The sequence below is a fragment of the Tamandua tetradactyla genome, chromosome 6, assembly GCF_023851605.1.
Source record: "Tamandua tetradactyla isolate mTamTet1 chromosome 6, mTamTet1.pri, whole genome shotgun sequence".
Taxonomy (NCBI): domain Eukaryota; kingdom Metazoa; phylum Chordata; class Mammalia; order Pilosa; family Myrmecophagidae; genus Tamandua; species Tamandua tetradactyla.
The window spans coordinates 86,462,215-86,482,674 of NC_135332.1; the positions used below are offsets into that span (position 1 = coordinate 86,462,215).

Below are 20,460 nucleotides of genomic sequence, written 5' to 3' on the forward strand. Positions count from 1 at the left end.
TAATATGCTTTCACTGAATGTAACAAAGGCATTATTAAGCCAAAATTAAATGTTAACAAGCGGTAGGTAGGAGGGAGAAGTGTGGATTCTTAGTGGAAAGAAAGGAAATGTCTTCATATGGATTATGATGGCCAAGGCATGTCTATTTACTTAGCGTGGATTGTATGATGTGCGAATAATGTATATAAAAATGAATATAGAGAAACAAGTGCTAGAGAAAATGTGGAGAAAGAGGTACCTGTTCACTCTTGGTAGGGTAAATTAGAGGTGCAACCCCTCAGGCTCCTTTAATTTGTGCACTTATGTCTTTTATAAGGATTGGGAGGCTTTCCCCAATTATATCTCAGCCCTTTACTCTTTTCTTCTCCTTCTGGGACACCAGTGATTCTTATATTTGTGCGCCTCTTCTTGTCCATCATTTCCCTATGATCTAGTTCCACGTTTTCCATCTTTCTTGCCATTTGCTTTTTTTTTGCTCTCTAGTTTTCTTGTTCTGTCTCCTAGCTCACTTATTCTTCCTTCTGCTTCTTCATATTTACTATTGTGTGTCTCTAGTATAATTTGGTCTGCTGTTTCTTTTATCTTTACGAAATCTTCCATTTTACTATTTAATCTTTCAAATTCTTCTTTATGCTCTTCTAATGTATTCATGATAATCTTTATTTCTTTATAAATATCCTTGAGTAGTTTTCCATATTCTTTGTCCCATCTGAAGTTTCGATTTGGTCATTTGGCTGAGCCATTTCTGCTTGGATCTTCACGTGCTTTATGATTTTCTCTTGCATTTGGGGCATTTGGTTATCTTAATAAGATAATTTTGCAAGTTGGTTTCCTTCACTTGTCTAAAGTTTTGTATTTACTTGGTTTTTTATTGAGGGTTTCCATTTCTGCTTGGTTTGTCAGTAATTCCCCACCAAACCAAGGTTCAGATCTCATGCAGTGGGGATAATTTTAGTTGAGGGTCTATTAAAAACTAGGCCAGGGTGCATGGGTACTTCAGTGGCAAAATGCTCACCTGCCAGGCAGGAGATACATGTGGATTCTGTACCTGTGCACATCCCCCCCTGCCCCCGATTTAAATAAGTAATAACAAAATAAAAATGCAATAAAGTATGAAAAAAAAGCAAAAAACCACACCTCACCAGTAGTAGACCCCAAAGTCAGAAGGAGATACCTCAAGATATTTTGGGGATGGACTCAAACTGGTACCCACAGAAGGGGGAAAACTGAAAATTAAATTAAAAGTAGATAAATAAAATAGAATAGGATAATAAAAAATAAAAACTCACTGAAAGTGTAAATATATAAAAACATAAATAAAAAATAATATATTAAAGATAGCATATATATAAAATATATATTCAGAAAAAGGGAAAAAGAGAAAAGAAAAACCTAGGGAAATAGGGAGTCTGCCTGCCTTCACTTAATCACGTCCCTCCAGCAAGTGGTGATCAGGAGCCTTCTCTTTTCTCAGGCTCCTGAGTGTAGGGACTGACTGGAAAGATGGTGTATACAGTGGTGGAGCTTCTTTGGTTGTGGTGGCAGGATGGCTAGTTCTGGTGCATGGGATGTGGGAACAAGTCAACGCTCAGGCTGGGAGGGAAGCAGCTGACCTGCAGCTCTGCGCCTGATGGGATAGCTATTTGGGACGCCTTGCTGGATGACTCTTCCCAGCTCTCAGGGGCATGGTTCTATGTGCTGGTCCCCCTCCGGGGCCCCTGTGGGCACTAGTGGCTGTGGATCTGCTCATGGAGGCCTCCCCAGTCAGTAGCTGGGGCATCCTGAAAAGAAGGGAGGTCAGCTCCCTCCAATCCACACCTCCCCAATCACCATGGCCTGTTCCCTTTGGGGCTCCCTACCATCAGACCTTTCCCTCTCCCAGTCCTGATACCCCTGCCTTTCTCCTCACCCAAATACCCTGAAGACCCTCTTCAGTCACTCTCCACCCCAGACTGCTGTCCCAGTCATTCTCTTCCCATCCCCTGTCTTGTTCCATAGAGCAGGGGTGACTTCCATCTGCCCTGCTCTGCCATCTTCCCAGAAGTGTTCCTTTTTGTTATTTGGATTGGGCAGATTCTATTATTCTGTCTTGAAAGTCACTGATTCTTTCTTCTGCCATCTTACATTTGCTGTTGAGTTTATCTAGTGATTTTCCCATTTCAGTTTTTATTCTTTAAGCTCCCAGATATCCATGTAGCTCTTTTATATAATTTCATTTTTTTGTTGTAGAAATTCCTCGTCTCATCTCATTCACTTACTTATGTTGTATTTTTTGTTATATATTTAAACATATTTGTAGTAACATCTGTGAAGGTTTTTACTTACTTACTTACTGCCACTGCGCCACCATTGCCTGCCCTCTCACCTTCATTTTGGAAAGATCTTTTGCTGGGTTTAGAATTTTAGATTGATGGTTTTTTTTCTTGTAGCACAATAAAGATGTTGTTACATTGTCTTCTTACTCCTAGCGCTGATTTCTGAAACTCATATTCCGTTTATCTCCTTTACTCTGATACTCTGCCTTGAAAATTTCAACTCTGTTAACTTTCTGAAACTCAAATTTCTCTCTCCTCAATTTGCTGAGATGTCTGTCCTCTGCTTAGATTCCTCCTCCCTATGCCATGCTTCCAGAAATTGCTTCCAGCCAGAGAGTCAGAAGATGGTCATGCTTACCTTGTTTTTTTCCCTTCTTTTAGCAACCCTAGTTCTCACTATCCATCAACTTAAGGTTTAAAAAAGGTGATTTCATGTCTTTTGCCCACTTTTCTCTTTGTTTACAGTGGGAGGGTGTTTTCTGTTCTAATTACCTTTTCATGGCTGAAGTAGACAGCCCAGGGCCAGTGCTTTTTATTTTTATTTTTAAAATTTTTTAAACTTTTTTTTTTTTAATTGTGAACTGTATCTACAAAAAGGCAATAGATTTCCAAGTACATTTTAGCAAGTAGTTATAGGACAGATTTTAAAGTTTGGTATGGGTTACAATTCCAGGATTTTTTGTTTTTCTTCTAGCTGCTTCAAGACACTGGAGACCAACAGAAATATCAATATAATGATTCAGCAGTCATACTCATTTGTTAAATCCTGTCTTCTCTGTTATACTCCTCCTTCTCTTTAGATAACATATACATAAAAGCAATAAATTTAAAGGTACATAGCAAGAATTAGTTGCAGAAAAGATTTCAGAGTTTGGTGTGTGTTACAATTCCACAATTTTAGGCTTTTATTTCTAGCTGTTCTAAGGTGCTGAAGGCTAAAAGAAGTATCAGTATAATGCTTCAGCACTCTACTCATTTGTTAAACCCTACCTTCTCTGTGTAACTTTTGATCTTTCTCCCATTCTTTAGGGATATATGGGCTATTCCTGTTCTAACTTTTTCATGTTAGAAGGGGCTGTTGGGGGTTGGGGGAATGGAACTAGGTTCTGTTCTGGAAGGGGCCAATGTTTATTAAGGCAAACAGTTCTATTTCTAAATTTTCTTACTATTTTGAAAATCCTGAGTAATTTCCATTTTTATATAGGGGAATCTGTTTATTTTCACAGAACTTTCATTTTAGCTAAATTGATTTTATACTGGCATAGACAATTGGTTTTAATGTTGTGTTTAATGAAAGTAGCATTTCTTGTCTGTCTTGGATGTTGTCTCGTTTGTTATTGGTTTAGCAGTTAATTCCAGCTCTTTCAAACGAAAATCTGTTTCTTTAGATTGTCGTGTCAGTGTTTATTCTCTTAATGTTTATTGACAGTGAGAACAGCTGAACCTAGGAAGGTGTGAATGTGAATAGCAGGGGAATGTGGGAGGACGTGTGTGCTCATCCAGTACTCAGCGGAGGAACTGCTGGGACCTGGCCCAGGCTCTGTGCCTTGATGCTCAGTTTTTCCCTTGAACTTTCAGGTGATTGGTTGTAGATTTAGATTTGTTTCTTCTCTTTCTTTTTAGTATAAGTTTTAGGAACCCAATTTCTCCCTTTTATGTTCATAGTTAATGCCAGAAAAGGTATGAGTGTTAACAAAATAATTATTCTGTTACATAAAAATCTTTCATGAAATGGTACATCATTTCATAATGTTTTTTACCTAATGAGGGTAGCTGCTTTGAATTATAATAAAGAGCCTGGTAGTGTGATGGTGTTCTGAAATACCCATTTTTTTTTCAGGTTACAGCAGTCACTAGAACAATGGATTAAATGTGACTTCTTGGCCCTATGACTCAGGGTAGTATCCAAGATTTAACTAGAGAAGATATGGACAGCCTAAAATAACTGGTTTGTTGTGGACTTAACAATATCAGTTGAGGGTACCTGTTAGATTTATGTGGAATCGCTCATAAATTTATGGTCTTTTGGTGGGCGGTAAGCTCTTGGTCAGTTGTAGAGCTGAACTCAGTGTATAGAGCTGAATTTTACTAGGTCTTTTGGTGGGCGGTAAGCTCTTGGTCAGTTGTAGAGCTGAACTCAGTGTGTAGAGCTGAATTTTACTATGTAGCACGTATCAGGAGCAGGGCTGTATTTGGGAAACTTTGATGTATGCTTAATTTTATTGTTATAATTTCTCTTGTTTTAAATTTCTTGTATGAAATTTTTTGAGTTAGTCAATATACAAAAGGTTTAAAAATTTAATCAAAACAGTGTTCTCTCAAGTCTGACTTAAAATCTGTAGATTTAAAGATTAAGATCTACTTTTGTTTATGAGGCAGTGAAGGTAGTTTTATCTTAGGGCATATGTATCTGGAAGATTGTCCAGGTTGCTGAAGAAGACATGTCTTCCTTTTTGTTTGTCCTTAGCAACCTCACTCTTTTTTTTCTTTTTTTTTTCACCCCACTGTACTTTTATTCAAGTAAGAAGATGTGAAGGGGAGTAAAACAGTGTTTTATAAAAAGTGGCTTTTTATAAAATTAATATTGTTCTGATTATGAAAATGTAGTGGGTTCACTAGTAGATTTTATTGAGAAGGGGTGGGTAAAACGCATAGTCAAAAATTTTTTTTAACTTTTTTCATTGTATGGTATAACATATATATAAAGTAAAGAAGTGAAAAAGCAATAGTTTTCAAAGCACTCTTCAACAAATAGTTACAGGACAGATCCCAGAGTTTGTCATGGGCTACCATATGGTCCTCTCATGTTTTTCCTTCTGGCTGTTCCAGAATATAGGAGGCTAGAGGGTTTAAATATTTTTTTTATCATTCAGAATCTACTTTTTTCCTTCATTTTTAGTGAAAAAAAAACATATACAAAAAAGCTGTACATTTCAAAGCACAGCACCAGTTAGTTTTAGAACATATTTCAGAGCTTGACATGGGTTACAATTTCCCAATTTTAGGTTTTTACTTCTAGCTGCTCTAAAATACTACAGACTAAAATAAATAGTAATTCAGCATTCATGTTCCTTTGTTAAATCCTGTCTTCTCTGTATAACTCTACCATCACCTTTGATCTTTCCGTCCCTCTCTTTAGGGGTGTTTGGGCTATGGCAATTCTAAACTTTTTATATTGGAAAGGTCTGTCCCTAATGTGGAGTAGGGAGATGGAACTATCTGATGTTCTGGAGAGACTAGGCAAGGTTTCAGGACTTAATCTGCACCAGGGACCCATATGGAGGTTGTAGATTTCTGGAAAGTTACTCTAGTGCCTGGAACCTTTGTGGAATATTATGTATTGCCCTAGGTGTTCTTTAGGATTGACTAGAATGGTCCTGGTTGGGGGTTGGCAGGTTATGATAGGTAGCAATGTCTAACTGAAGCTTGCATAAGATCAACCTCCAGAGTAGCCTCTTGACTCTGTTTGAACTCTCTCAGCCACCGATACTTTATTAGTTACACTTCTTTTCCCCATTTTGGTCAAAATGGAATTGTTGATCCCATGGAGCCAGTTTAGATTTGTCCCTGGGAGTCCTCTCCCACGTCGTCAGGGAAGCTTTCACCCCTGGCTGTCATGTCCCACGTAGGGGAGAGGGCAGTGATTTCACTTGCAGAGTTGGGCTTAGAGAGACTGAGGCCACATCTAGTAACAAAAGAGGTCTTACAGAAGTAACCCTTAGGCATGCCAATAGGTGGTATAAACTTCTCCACTACCTACATAAGCTTCACAAGAGTAAGCCTCATGATCAAGGGAATGGTCTATTGATTTGGGTGTCCCTAAAGTTTGACACAGTATCAGGGAATTCCCTGGTGGTAAGGTTTTATACTTCCATATTTCTCTGCCACTCCTTAGAGGACTTTGCTGATACTTTTTGATTATCTGGTTAATATACTCTAGGATATTTCCAGGCATTACAATGATCTATACAGGATTAAAGGACCGCTTTCTTATTCTGTACTCCTTGTGTTTGATTTGTTCATATGAGCTATATAGATGGTTTAATTAGATTATGCACTACTGAAAATTTCAGTTCCAGATCAAATAAACCTTTCTTCCATTGGTCTCAAAGAATGTATGTGGTTGTAAAATATAGGCACTGTCTTCCTTTCCCCTGTGTTCTGAATTACTTTAACCTCAACATATTCATCTTCATTCTTATCTCTAAATATTAGGTTATACATATAAAACAGCCTCTCATAATCCAGAGATAATAATCACCACTCTGGACTTAATGTGTCTACTCTAAAAGCTTGCAATCTAGGCCCCTGTTTTCTTATAAGCATTTTCTAAAGGTGACCATACTATTCTTGTTCTTTTATTTCTGGCTTATTTTGCCTGACCAAATGTCGCACATGTTCATTCAAATCGTCTCATGCCTCACAACTTTCTTCCTTTTTGTAGCAGCACAACCTTTGTTCATAAGTATATACCATCGTTCGCCAGTCTACTTCTCCATCAGTGCATCCTTCAGCCATCTGCATTCATTAGGCATCATGTAGAGGGCACAAAGTCCACAGCCCATCAACATTCTTAATTTTAGATAGTTTCATTGTTCCCAAGAGAAAGAAAACCAATAAACATACCCTCACCAAATAGAAGATCTAAACCTCCTCTAAACTCTTGTTCCTCACCCCATTATATACCTCTGCTATTACTGTGATAGTGCTGATGGTTTCCTTTTGAACATAGCTCATAGCATGCAATAGCAGTTTTCCCCGTATGCTGGACTTAAACACTCTTTATACAAGAATCACATCTTTGAAGTAATTCTTGCAAGAACAAATTCATGTTTCTAATGTTAATCAGTGGGACATATAAGTCTGTACCACCCCTTTCAATCTTGTTCATCTTCATTATGCTAATATTACTTCTAGATCCACTAGAAAACCACCTTCACTCCTATCTATTCCCTTACATTGAAGTTTAACCTCATTAGGTAATGGTTCACCCATCTCTAGCTTCTATGCATCTCTGAGTCCCCTGTATTCTGTATTATAAGCCTCTGATTATTCTTTATCCTGGTCATAAAGGCATCTGTCCTTTTGCATCTGGCTAACTTCACTCAGCATTATGTCCTCAAGGCTCATCCATCTTGTTGTATGCTTCAGGATGTCATTTTGTCTTACTGCTGCATAATATTCCATTGTATGTATATACCACAGCTTTTTTAGCCACTCATCTGTTGGAGAACATTTGGTTTGTTTCCATCTTTTGGCAATTTTGAATAATGCTGCTATGAACATTGGTGTGCAAATGTCTGTTTGTGTCGTTGCCTTTCAGCTCTTCTGGATAATATACCAAATAGTGCTGTTGCTGGGTCATAGGGCAGCTCGATAGTTTTCTAAGGAACTGCCAAACAGTCTTCCATAGTGGCTGCACCATTATACATTCCCACCAGAAGTGTGTAAGTGTCCCAGTTTCTCCACATCCTCTCCAACATTTATGGTTTCCTGTTTGTTTAATGGCAGCCATTCTTATAGGTGTGAGGTGATATCTCATTGTAGTCTTGATCTGCATTTCCCTTATAGCCAATGAAAATGAGCATCTCTTCATGTGCTTTTGAGCTATCTGTATTTGCTCTTCAGAAAAATGCCTATTTATATCTTTAGCCCTTTTTATAATTGGGTTGTTCTTTTGTTGAGTTGTATGATTTCTTTGTATATACAGGAAATCAAACCTTTGTCTGATAGGTGATTTCCAAATGTTTTCTCATTTCAAATTGAGTTGGCTGCCTCTTCACCTTTTTGACAAAGTCTTTTGAGGTGCAGAAGCATTTGATTTTGAAGAGTTCCCATTTATCTATTTTTTCTTTTGTTGCTTGTGCTTTGGGTATAAAGTTTAGGAAGCTACCTCCTATCACTAGCTCTTGAAGATGTTTCCCTACATTTTTTTCTAGAAGCTTTATGGTGCTAGATCTTATGTTTAGGTGTTTGATTCACTTTGAGTTAATTTTTGTGTAGGGTGTAAGATAGGGGTCCTCTTTCATTCTTTGGTTATTGATATCCAGTTCTTCCATACCCAGTTATTGAAAAAACTGCTTTGTCCCAGTTCAGAGGATTTGGGGGCCTTGTCAAAAATCAGTTGACCATACGTTTGGTGGTCTATTTCCTCACTCTTGATTTGATTCCATTGGTCAGTGCTTCTATCTTTATGCCGGTACCATGGTGTTTTGACCACTTTGGCTTTATAATAGGTTTTAAAGTTAGGAAATGTTAATCTTCCCACTTCATTCTTTTTTAGGATGCTTTTAGCTATTGGGGTCTATTTCCCTTCCTGATGAATTTGGTAGTTAGCTTTTCCAAATCTTCAAAGTAGTTGTTGGAATTTTGATTGGAACTGTATTGAACCTGTAGATCAGTTTGGGAACAATGAACATCTTAACTATATTTAGCCTTCCTATCCATGAGCAGGGAATGTCTTTCCAGCTATTTAGATCTCCTTTGATTTCTTTTAGGAATGTTATGAAGTTTTCTGTGTACAAGTCCTTTACATCCCTAGTTAAGTTCATTCCTAAGTACTGGATTCTTTTAGTTGCTATTTTGAAAGGAATTTTTTCCTTGACTGACTCCTCAGCTAGGTCATTGTGTATAGAAATGTTACTTATTTTTTATATTAATTTTATATCCCGCCACCTTGCTGAATTTGTTTATTCATGTAAATTTGCTGTAGATTTCTCAGGATCTTCCAAGTATAGTAGTAGTCTATCGTCTTCAGATAATGAGAGTTTTACTTCTTCCTTTCCAGGTTGGATGCCTTTTATTTCTTTGTCCTGACTTATTGATCTAGCTAGAATTTCTAGCACAGTGTTGGATAATATTGGTGATGGTGGGCATCCTTGTCTTGTACCTAATCTTAAGGGAAATGTTTTCAGTCTCTCTCTGTTGAGTACAATGCTAGCTATCAGTTTTTCAAAGGATGCTGAATTTTGTTGAATGCTTTTTTTAAGCATTAATCTAGATAATCATGTGATTTTTCCCTTTCAATTTGTAATGTGCTGTATTAACTTTAATTGATTTTCTTGTATTGAACAATCCGTGCATTCCCGATATAAACCCCACTTGGTATGGTGTATAATTTTTTTGATGTGCCATTGGATTCCATTTGCTAATTTTTATTGAGAGTTTTTGCATCTATGTTCATTAGGTAGATTGGCCTGTAGTTTTCCCTTCTTATAGCATAGTCAAGTTTTAGTATGGCATTTACATTAGTCATGATGGCCTTTTTTTGTTTTAGTATGTGTTGTGGCTATTGCCTAGCTTCCTTAAAGTTAAAGCATTTATCCAAATGGTGGTGTAGGATCATTGGACTTAGGGATGGTTGCCTTTTATTTGAAATGTTTGACTTCCCAGTGAAAGGAAACAGAGGCTGGAATAATCATGGATTTTGGTAGTTGAACATGATGAGAAGATTACATTGTCTTCTTAGATGACTGCTGGAACAGGGAAGGAATAGCTGAATTTGAGGATATCCAGATTGAAGATTGTTTCGTGTATAGTTGTAACAGAAGATACAATTTCAGGCATATTCTTTTTGGGAGGGTAATATTAAAGTCACACAAAAATATTGATGAACTTGTTATATTTTGATACTAGAAATATATAGTTACATTTTGTTTTAAAGTGTGGGATTAGAAATGCTTTTACTTTTGTTTTCTTTCTCTTTTAAATTAATTCACATTTCCCTTGTTAATTAGAGTAGAGTATTTGATTTTCATAAAAAGCTTGGGAAAAACACCTGTTACCCAGAGGTGATTCTTATGCAGTATTACCAATTAAAGGCATAGACTGTAAGCCACTAGACATTATCTGTATTTATAGCATGAATGTAACAATGCTTTGTCTCATATTTAAGCATATTTGTCTCATATTAAGCAGACAGATTCATGTCCTGACTTCATTTTCAGCAAAATCAAGTGTGAAAATATTTAGAACATCTGAAATAAATGATAATTTCACCAGAGAGTAAGCATAAAAGTGTTTTGAATATAAAAAGAAAATTTAAATATTTTAAAGTAGTTTTGTAGTTTCTTGGCATCCCCCAGTTACTTAATATGAAGTAAAATAGATTTCTAAAAATGTATAGATATAGCCGTATATACATTTTTTAATTTTGAAATACTTTAAACTTAGTTGTAAAAATATTGGACTTCAACTTACTCATCACCCCCCTCCCTTATTTTGCACATTAGGCTTATACATATATATATATATTTTTTTTTTAATTAATAAAACCAATCAACAGACAACACAAACATTCTTAACATATGAGCATTCCGTACTTGGTGTGCATTCAGTGGCTCATGATATCATCATATAGTTGTATATTCATTACCATGATCATTTCTCAGAACATTTACATCACTCCGGAAAAAGAAATAAAAAGAAAAGAGGAAAAACTCATACATACCATACCCCTTACCCTTCCCTCTCATTGACCACTAGTGTTTCCCTCTACCCGATTTATTTTAACATTTGTTCCCCCTATTACTTACTTATTTTTAATCCATAGTTTTTACTCATCTGTCCATACCGTCCATAAAAGGAGCATCAGACAAGGTTTTCACAATCACACAGTCATTTTGTGAAAGCTATGTCATTATACAATCATCTTCAAGAAACATGGCTACTGGAATACAGCTCTACAGTTCCAGATACTTCCCTCTCGCTTCTCTAATACATATTAAACTAAAAAGGGGTTATCTATATAATGTGTAATAATAACCTCCAGGATCACCTGTTGACTCTATTTGAAATCTCTCAGCCACTGACACTTTATTTTGTCTCATTTCTCTCTCCCCCCTTTCAGTCAAGAAGATTTTCTCAGTTCCTTGAGGCTGAGTCCCTGCTTATTCTAGGATTTCTGTCCCACGTTGCCAGGGAAGTTTACACCCCTCCACGTAGAGAGGTGGAGGTAGTAAGTTTGCTTGCCATGTTGGCTGAGAATTAGGCCACATCTGAGCAACAAAAGAGGCTCTCCTGGGGGTGATTCTTAGGCCTAATTTTAAGTAGGCTTAACCTATCCTTTGCAGGGATAAGTTTCATATGAACACACCCAAGATTGAGGGTTTGGCCTATTGATTTTGTTGTCTTCACTCCTTGCAAGAACATCAGGCCTTCTCCAAATGGGGAAGCTGAATTTTCCAGCTTTCTCACCATTCCCCCAAGGGGGCTTTGCAAATACTTTTTTATTCAGTGTTCAAATCACTCTGGGATTTACCGGGGCATCACTCTGGACAAACCTAGAAAATCTCATGCCCTACTCAAGGTTCCATGTACTTATGGTATTCAATTTAACTGTCCATATAAGTTGTATTAGGAAATGCACTAGTCAAAATATAAATTTTGTACCAAATAAACATTTTTTGCTTTTGTCTCACACATAAGTTAGTTTTAAAATATGAATTAACATCCATTTTCAGCACCCTGCAGTGTTGAAATTCCTTTGTTCTTCCTCATGCAAAAACATTTTAAAATTTGAACATTTAGTTACTATCATTGTACACTCTAGGCATTCCTAGATTATACCACCTCAGTCTTTATTGCCTATCTTTCCTTCTGATTTCACTTGTGCCCCCAGCCCTCCTCCCTCTGTCATTCTCACTGTCAGCTTCATTCAGTGTACAAACATTATTGTATTACAGTTAGGTAGTATTGTGCTATGCATTTCTGAATTTTTACAGTCAGTCCCATTGCACAATCTGTATCCCTTCAGCTCCAGTTACCCAATATCCACCCTATTGCTATCTCCTGATAACCTCTATTCTTTATTTATCTCAAGCAACTGATATATAGAATCTGTTCATGTGTTCTTCTAGCTTTGAGCATATGAACCACACCCTTCCCTATCTCATTCAATGATTCATTCTTTTTGTCTTGTTAGTGAAATTTATTTGAAATTTGAGACTATGCCCTTCGCATTATTCTATCTCTCTTCTCTGTCTTGGCAATTCCATCAGCAATCAGGCTTCAGCTAAAACCTGAATTTTGTTGGTACTCCAACCTTCATTTCCTACCAGTGCTTTCCCCTTATTTTTAGTTTTGCTATTCCCACTGTTTGTTGGAAATCTGATGAAACCTCAAAACAGCTTGTCCAGAGCTAAGTCATTTTTTTTCTGGCTTAAGTCAGTTCCTCCTACCCCTCTATTTCAGTTATTCCATCAGCCCCAACTTTGAAGCTCGCATTCATTTAATTAATTATGTCATCCTGCCACTCTAACCTCAGCAGTGCCTGCAATTCATTCCCTCCTTTTGATTTCTATTACAGAACTAACCTCTGTTCTTAACTGAAATTCTCCAAGTTCATTCATTAATATTAGTTCGTATCAGTGGACCATACAGCATTTGTCCTTTTGTTTCTGGCTAATCTTACTCAGCATAATGTTCTCAAGGTCCATCCATGTTGTTACATACTTCATAAGTTTATTCTGTCCTACAGCTGCATAATATTCCATTGTATGTATATACCACAGCTTGTTTAGCCACTCATCTGTTGATGGACATTTGGGCTGTTTCCATCTCTGCAATTGTAAATAATGCTGCTATAAACATTGGTGTTCATATGTCCGTTTGTGTTCCTGCCCTCATGTCCTCTGAGTTGATACCTAGCAATGGTATTGCCAGATCAAATGGCAATTCTATACTTGGTTTCCTGAGGAACCACCAAACTGCCTTCCACAGCAGTTGTACCATTTGACATTCCCACCAACAATGGATAAGTGTGCCTCTTTCTCTACATGTCTCCAGCATGTGTTGTTTTCTGTTTTTTTGATAATGGCCATTCTGGTGAATGTGAGATGATATCTCATTGTGGTTTTGATTTACATTTCCCTAATAGCCAGGGAAGTTGAACATCTTTTCCTGTGCCTTTTAGCTATTTGTATTTCCTCTTCTGAGGAAAATGGAAACACAGCATGTCAAAATTTACAGGATGCAGGAAAGAGAGTGCTCAGAGGGAAATTTATTGCCCTAAATGCCAATATCAAAAAAGAAGAGCAAAAATTGAGGAATGAACTGTCCACTTGGAAGAACCAGGGAAAGAACAGCAAACCAACCCAAAAGCAAGCAAAAGGAAAGAAATAATGAAGATTAGAGCAGAAATAAATGAAACTGAGAACATGAAAACAATCGAGAAAATCAACAAAACCAGAGGTTGGTTCTATTAGAAAATCGATAAGATTGATGGACCCTTAGCAAGAATGACCAAAAGAAGAAGCAAGCAGATGCAAATAAAATCAGAAATGGAAGAGGAGACATAACCACTCACCCCACAGAAATAAAGTAGGTAATTGAGAGGGTACTATGAACAACTTTATGCTAATAAACTCGACAATGTAGATGAAATGGACAACTTCCTAGAAAGGCATGAACAACCAACACTGACTCAAGAAGAAATAGATGACCTCAACAAAGCAATCACAAGTAAAGAAACTGAATTAGTCACTAAGAAGCTCCACAAAAAGAAAAGTCAAGGACCAGATGGCTTCACATGTGAATTCTACCAAGCATTCCAGAAAGAATTAATAACAACCTCGCTCAAACTCTTCAAAAATATTAAAGAGCAGGGAAGGCCACCTAACTCATTCTATGAAGCCAACATTACCCTCATACCAAAGCCAGACAAAGATATTACAAGAAAACTACAGACCAATCTCGCTAATGAATATAGATGCAAAAATCCTCAACAAAATTCTTGCAAATCTAATCCAGTAGCACATTAAAAGAATTATACACCATGACCAAGTATGATTCATCCCAGGTATGCAAGTGTTGCTCAACATATGAAAATCGATTAATGTAATACATCATATCAACAAATCAAAGCAGAAAAACCACATGATCATTTCGATTGATGCAGAAAAGACATTTGACAAAATTCAACATCCTTTCTTGATGAAAACACTTCAAAGGATAAGAATAGGAGGGAACTTCCTCAAACATGATAAAGGAAATATATCAAAAACCCACAGCTAACATCATCCTCAATGGGGAAAAACCGAAAATTTACCCCCTTAGATCAGGAACAACACAAGATGTCCACTATCACCACTGTTACTCAACATTGTGTTGGAAGTTCTAGCCAGAGCAATTAGACAAGAAAAAGAAATACAAGGCATCAAAATTGGAAAGGAAGAAGTAAAACTCTCACTGTTTGCAGATGATATGATACCATACGTTGAAAGCCCCGAAAAACCAACAGCAAAACTACTAGAGCTAATAAATGAGTACAGCAAAGTGGCAGGTTACAAGATCAACAGATGAACACTCAAAAATCTGTAGTGTTTCTATACACTAGTAATGAACAATGTGAGGGGGAAATCATGAAAAAAATTCCATTTACAATTGCAACCAAAAGAATAAAATATTTAGGAATAAATTTAACTAAAGAGACAAAAGACCTATACTGTGAAAAATGTAAGAAATGGTTCAAAGAAATCACAGAAGACCTAAATAAATGGAAGGGCACACCGTGTTTATGGATTCAAAAACTAAATATAGTTAAGATTGCAATTCTACCTAAATTGATTTACAGATTCAATGCAATACCAATTAAAATCCCAAAAATTCCTTTTCAGAAACAATAACCAAATTTATCTAGAAGGGCAGGGAGCCCCGAATAGCTAAAAATATCCTGAGAAAGAAAAGTGAAGTAAGAGGTCACACGTTTCCTGAATTTAAGGTGTATTAGGAAGCTACAGTGGTCAAAACAGCATGGTAGTGGCATAAAGACAGATATACTGACCAATGGAATTGAATAGACTGTTCAGAAAGAGACCCTCTCATCTACGGACAATTGATCATTGATAAGGCAGTCAAGCCAAGTCACCTGGGACAGAACAGTCTCTTCAATAAATGGTGCCTGGAGAACTGGATATCCACATGCAAAAGAATGAAAGAGGATCCACATCTCACACCCTATACAAAATTTAACTCAAAATGGATCAAACGGATAAATATCAAATCAAAGACCATAAAACTGTTAGAAGAAAATGTAGGGGAATATCTCATACATCTTGTAATAGGTGGTGGTTTCCTAGACCTTATACCCAAAGCATGAGCACCAAAAGAAAGAAAGAAAGAAATGGGAACTTCTGTGCATCAAAGAACTTCATCAAGAAAGTAAAAAGACAGCTTACACAAGGGGAGACAATATTTGGAAATGATATATCAGATCAAGGTCTAGTATCTAGAATATATAACGAGATTTTTCAACTGAACAACAAAAAGACAGAAAACCCAATTACAAAATGGGCAAAAGACGTGAACAGACACTTTTCTGTTCAAAAAAGTGAGCAAAAATTGAGGAATGAACTGTCCACTTGGAAGAACCAGGGAAAGAACCATCAAAATCTGTTGATTTTCTCGATTGTTTTCATGTTCTCAGTTTCATTTATTTCTGCTCTAATCTTCATTATTTCTTTCCTTTTGCTTGCTTTTGGATTGGTTTGCTGTTCTTTCCCTGGTTCTTCCAAGTGGACAGTTCATTCCTCAATTTTTGCTCTTCTTTTTTGATATTGGCATTTAGGGCAATAAATTTCCCTCTGAGCACTCTCTTTCCTGCATCCTGTAAATTTTGACATGTTGTGTTTCCATTTTCATTTGCTTTGAGATATTTACTGATTTCTCTTGTAATTTCTTCCTTGACCCACTGGTTGTTTAAGAGTGTGTCGTTGAGCCTCCACATATTTGTGAATTTTCTGGCCCTCTGCCTATTATTGATTTCCAATTTCATTCCTTTACAATCTGAGAAAGTGTTTCGTACTATTTTGGTCTTTGAAATTTATTAGGACTTGCTTTGTGACCCAGCTTATGGTCTATCCTTGAGAATGATCCATGGGCACTTGAGAAAAAGGCGTATCCTGCTGTTGTGGGGTGTAATGTTCTATATATGTCTGTTAAGTCTAGTTCATTTATTAATTCAAATGAATTTGAATAATATTCATTTATTATTCAAATTCTCTGTTTCTTTATTGATCCTCTGTCTAGAGGTCTGTTCATTGATGAGAGTGGGGAATCAAAGTCTCCAACTATTGTGATAGATGTGTCTATTTCTCTTTTCAGTGTTTTTCTCATGTATTTTGAAGCATTCTGGCTCAGTGCATAAACATTCATGATTGTTATGTCTTCTTGTTGAATTGTTCCTTTTATTGATACATAGTGTCCTTCTTTGTCTCTTTTAACTGTTTTGTATTTGAAGTGTAATTAGTTGGCTATTAATATAGCTACTCTTGCTCTTTTCTGATTGTTATTTGCATGAAATATTTTTCCCAAAACTTTCACTTTCAACCTATGTTTATCCTTGGGTCTAAGATGCATTTCCTGTAGACAGCATATAGAAGGATCCTGTTTTTTTAATCCATTGTGCCAGTCTATGTCTTTTGATTGAGTTTAATCCATTAACATTTAGTGTTATTACTGTACAGGCATTATTTTCTTCTACCATTTTGCCTTTTGGATTTTATATGTCGTATCGAATTTTCCTTCTTTTTACCTTTACTGGTAGGTTTCCTTTCTACACTCTTCTTCACACCTCTCTCTCTCCTGTCTATTCGTATCTGCCTCTCGTACTCCCTTTAGTATTTCTTGCAGAGCCAGTCTCTTGGTCACAAATTCTCTCAGTGATTTTTTTGTCTGAAACTATTTTAATTTCTCTCTCATTTTTGAAGTACAGTTTTGCTGGATATAGAATTCTTGGTTGGCAGTTTTTCTCTTTTAGTAATTTAAACATATCATCCTACTGTCTTCTTATCTCCATAGTTTCTGCTGAGAAATCTACACCTAGTCTTATTGGGCTTCCCTTGTATGTGATGGATTGTTTTTCTCTTGCTGCTTTCATGATTCTCCCTTTCTCTTTGACATCTGACATTCTGATTAGTAAGTGTCTTGGAATACATCTTTTTGGATGTATTCTCTTTGGGCTACGCTGTACTTCTTGGATCTATAATTTTAGGTATCATAAGAGTTGGGAACTTTTCAGTGATGATTTCCTCCATTGGTTATCCTCCTCCTTTTCCCTTCTGTTCTCCTTCTGGGACACCTACAACACGTATATCTATGCCTTTCATGTTGTCATTCAGTTCCCTGAGTTCTTGCTCATGTTTTTCCATTCTTTTCCCTATATTTTCTTTTGCTTGTCGGATTTCAGATGTCCCTTCCTACAGTTCGCTAATCCTATCTTCTGCCTCTTGAAATCTAACATTGTAGGTTCCCATTGTTGTTTTTTTCATCTCTTCTGCTGTGCTTTTCATTCCCGTAAGTTCTGTGATTTGTTTTTTTCAGACTTTTAATTTCTTCTTTTTCTGCATTCCTTGCCTTCTCTATATCCTCCCTCAAGTCATGATTTGATATTTGATGAGGTTTTCTATGTCTGTTTGAACATTCTGAATTAGTTGTTTCAACTCCTGTATCTCATTTGAATTGTTGGTTTGTTCATTTGACTGGTCCTTATCTTCAACTTTCCTAGTATGATACATTATTTTTTGCTCGTGTCTAGGCTTTTAATTGCTTTATTTAGTTTATTCTGGACATTGTTTTCACTTTTTTTACCTAGGATTTTCTTGCTGGATGACTTCGTTGTCTATCTGTTCTTTGATATTCAGTCCAGCTTATTCTAGACCTCTAGCTTATGTTTTTTCCAACAGATCAGAATTTTTCAGTTCTTGTTTCCTTGTTTCTTAATCTGCCTGTATGGTGCCTTTTCCCTCCCTTTTGGAGGATCTGCTTAGGTATTATAGACCCCAGTCAAATTTCCCCAGACTAAACTGGCCTCTGCTCAGGAGGAAAGAGTCACCAGCATCAGTTTTCCTTGAGGGTAAGACCCAGGAGGTTGAAAAACTTTCCTGGGAAGCCTCTGAACTCTGTGATTTTCCTGTCCTGCCCAGTATGTGGCATTTTTCTGTCTGTGGGTCTCATCAGCATCAGGTGATGTAGTACCTTTAACTTCAGCATACTGTCCCTGCTGGGGCCGTGATTGAGACAGAGGAGAGGTTATAGGCTGGCTTTAATCACAGTTTACCAGAGCCTGGGGTCTGTATTCCCTAAGGGAGGGATTCCACCTGAGTTTGGCCCTTCCCTTCTCCTGGGGAAGGCACAGGCTCCAGATAAACACTCATACAAGCTTTATTCTGCCTATGCCTTGGACAGTTGGTGCCTGAGAAGCCCTGCTGCTGTGTATGAAGAGTAGTGAAGCCATAGAAACAGTCACAAAAAAGAAAAGGAAAAATACTTTTCAGAACAGGACCCTGTTTCTTGGGTTTACTAATAAAGCGCTTAAGTTGGTATGTTGCTCTGTGTTTCTCTAGGTCCTGTGTGCCCCCTTCTTTCCGTCAGGGCCAGAGCCTTTCAAGTATTATGTCCTATCCATTTGAAAAACCTCCGTCCGTCCCCCCCCCCCCCCCCGCAGCTTTTTTCTTTTTCCGTCAGCCCTGCCCCCTCTGTACCTGGGCAAAAACCAGCAACCTCAGCTTTTACTGGAGGGTCAGCTGAGCTGGGGGCCTATTTTTAGTAGTCAGAATTTGTTAATTAATTCCAGAGTTGGAGCTTGGTTGCGCTCAGCCCCTGCTGCTGATAAAGTTTCTTGTCTTTCCCCTCTGGGAAGTAGCCTGTTGGGGAGGGTTGCTGGCTCTGCAGCTTGGGGGATCATGGTTCTGGGTAGGCTTGCAGCCGGTCCAACTTGTCCAGACTGGTGTATGCTGTGTGTCTGGTCACTGAAGTGGCCCCAGCAGTTCTGTACTGTTCCTGGCTGTTTACTAGCTGCTGTGGAGGGTAAACTAACTTCCACACCTCACTAAATTGCTGTCTTGGCCCCCAATTTTTCCCTTTTGCTGTTTTAAAAGTTTTTATTGTGAAATGTAACGTATCTACAAAAAACTAAAAGAAAAAGTATTAATTTTCAAAGTACACTTCAACAAGTAGTTACAGGACAGATTTCAGAGTTTGTCATGGATTACCATTCCACTAGTTTAGATTTTTCCTTCTAGCTACTCCGAAACACTGCAGGCTAAAAGAAATTCCAGTATAGTGATTCAGCAGTCATACTGATTTGTTAAATCTTATTTTCTCTTCCTTTGATTCTTCTCCTAATCTATAGGGATCCTTTGGGCAGCGCCGGTTCTGACTTTCATTTTGAGAAGGGGTGTGAACACTGAAGGATAGGGGGATGTAATTAGTTGATAATCTTGGAGAAGCTGGGTCCTCTGGGTTTCAGGATTTATCTGGCCTAGGAACCCCCTGGAAAGTATAGGTTCCAGGAAAGCAAACATAGTGCATGAAACTTCTATAGAGTCTGTTTGTGGTCTACGTGTTCTTAAGAGTAAGCATGAGTGATGTTGAATGGTGTTTAGCAAACCATGGCAAGTTAAGAATGTCTAACTAAAGCTTGCATAAGGGTAGCCTCCAGAATAGCCTCTTGATTCTGTTTGATCTCTCTTATCTACTGATACGTTATTTTATTACATTTCTTTTCCTGTTTTGGTTAGAAAGGCTTTGGGATTTTGTTTGGTATTATGTTGAATCCATAGGTCAATTTAGGTAGAAGTGACATCTTAATTACATTTAACCTTCATATCCATGAGCATGGAATGTTTTCCCATCTGTTTAGGTCATTTTTTATTTCTTTTAACAATGTTTTGTTTGCAGTTTTCTGCGTGTAAGTGTTCTAGTTTGCTAGCTGCCGGAAGAGACGGATTGGCTTTTAATAAAAGGGGGTTTATTTTATTAGTTCTTCAGAGGAAAGGGAGCTAAGTTTCCACTGAGGTTCTTTTTTACATGGGAAGGCACAGGATAGTCTCTGCTGGCCTTCTCCCCAGGCCTCTGGGTTTCAACATCTTTCCCCGGGGTGTTTTCTTTCTGCATCTCCAGAGGCCTGGGCTAAGCTGCGAGTGCTGAGATGAGGTAGGCTGAGCTGCTTCAGCTGTGCTACGTTGTGGTCTCTCATTTAAGCACCAGCCAATTAAGTCAAACGTCATTCATTGCAGCAGGCACGCTTCCTCCGACTGCAGATGCAGTGAACAACAGATGAGGTTCATGTACCATTGGCTCATGTCTACAGCAACAGAACTAGGTTCCTTCACCTGGCCAAGTTGACAGCTAAATCTAACTACCACAG

General features: G+C 37.5%; 1 protein-coding gene across 9 annotated transcripts in view; it reads left to right on the top strand.

The window, feature by feature from the left end:
- Positions 1-20,460, top strand: part of PTK2 (protein tyrosine kinase 2) — a 404,029-nt gene that overhangs the window by 88,530 nt on the left and 295,039 nt on the right. The window contains exon 3 of one of the 9 annotated variants that reach the window (XM_077166685.1): positions 4,156-4,263. The exons of 7 other annotated variants lie outside the window; for them this stretch is intronic. The gene's annotated coding sequence lies outside the window, so the exon portion shown is untranslated. Of the gene's footprint in view, positions 1-4,155; positions 4,264-20,329; position 20,460 lie in introns of all 9 variants that reach the window. One more of the 9 variants, XM_077166687.1, reaches the window with a different exon arrangement.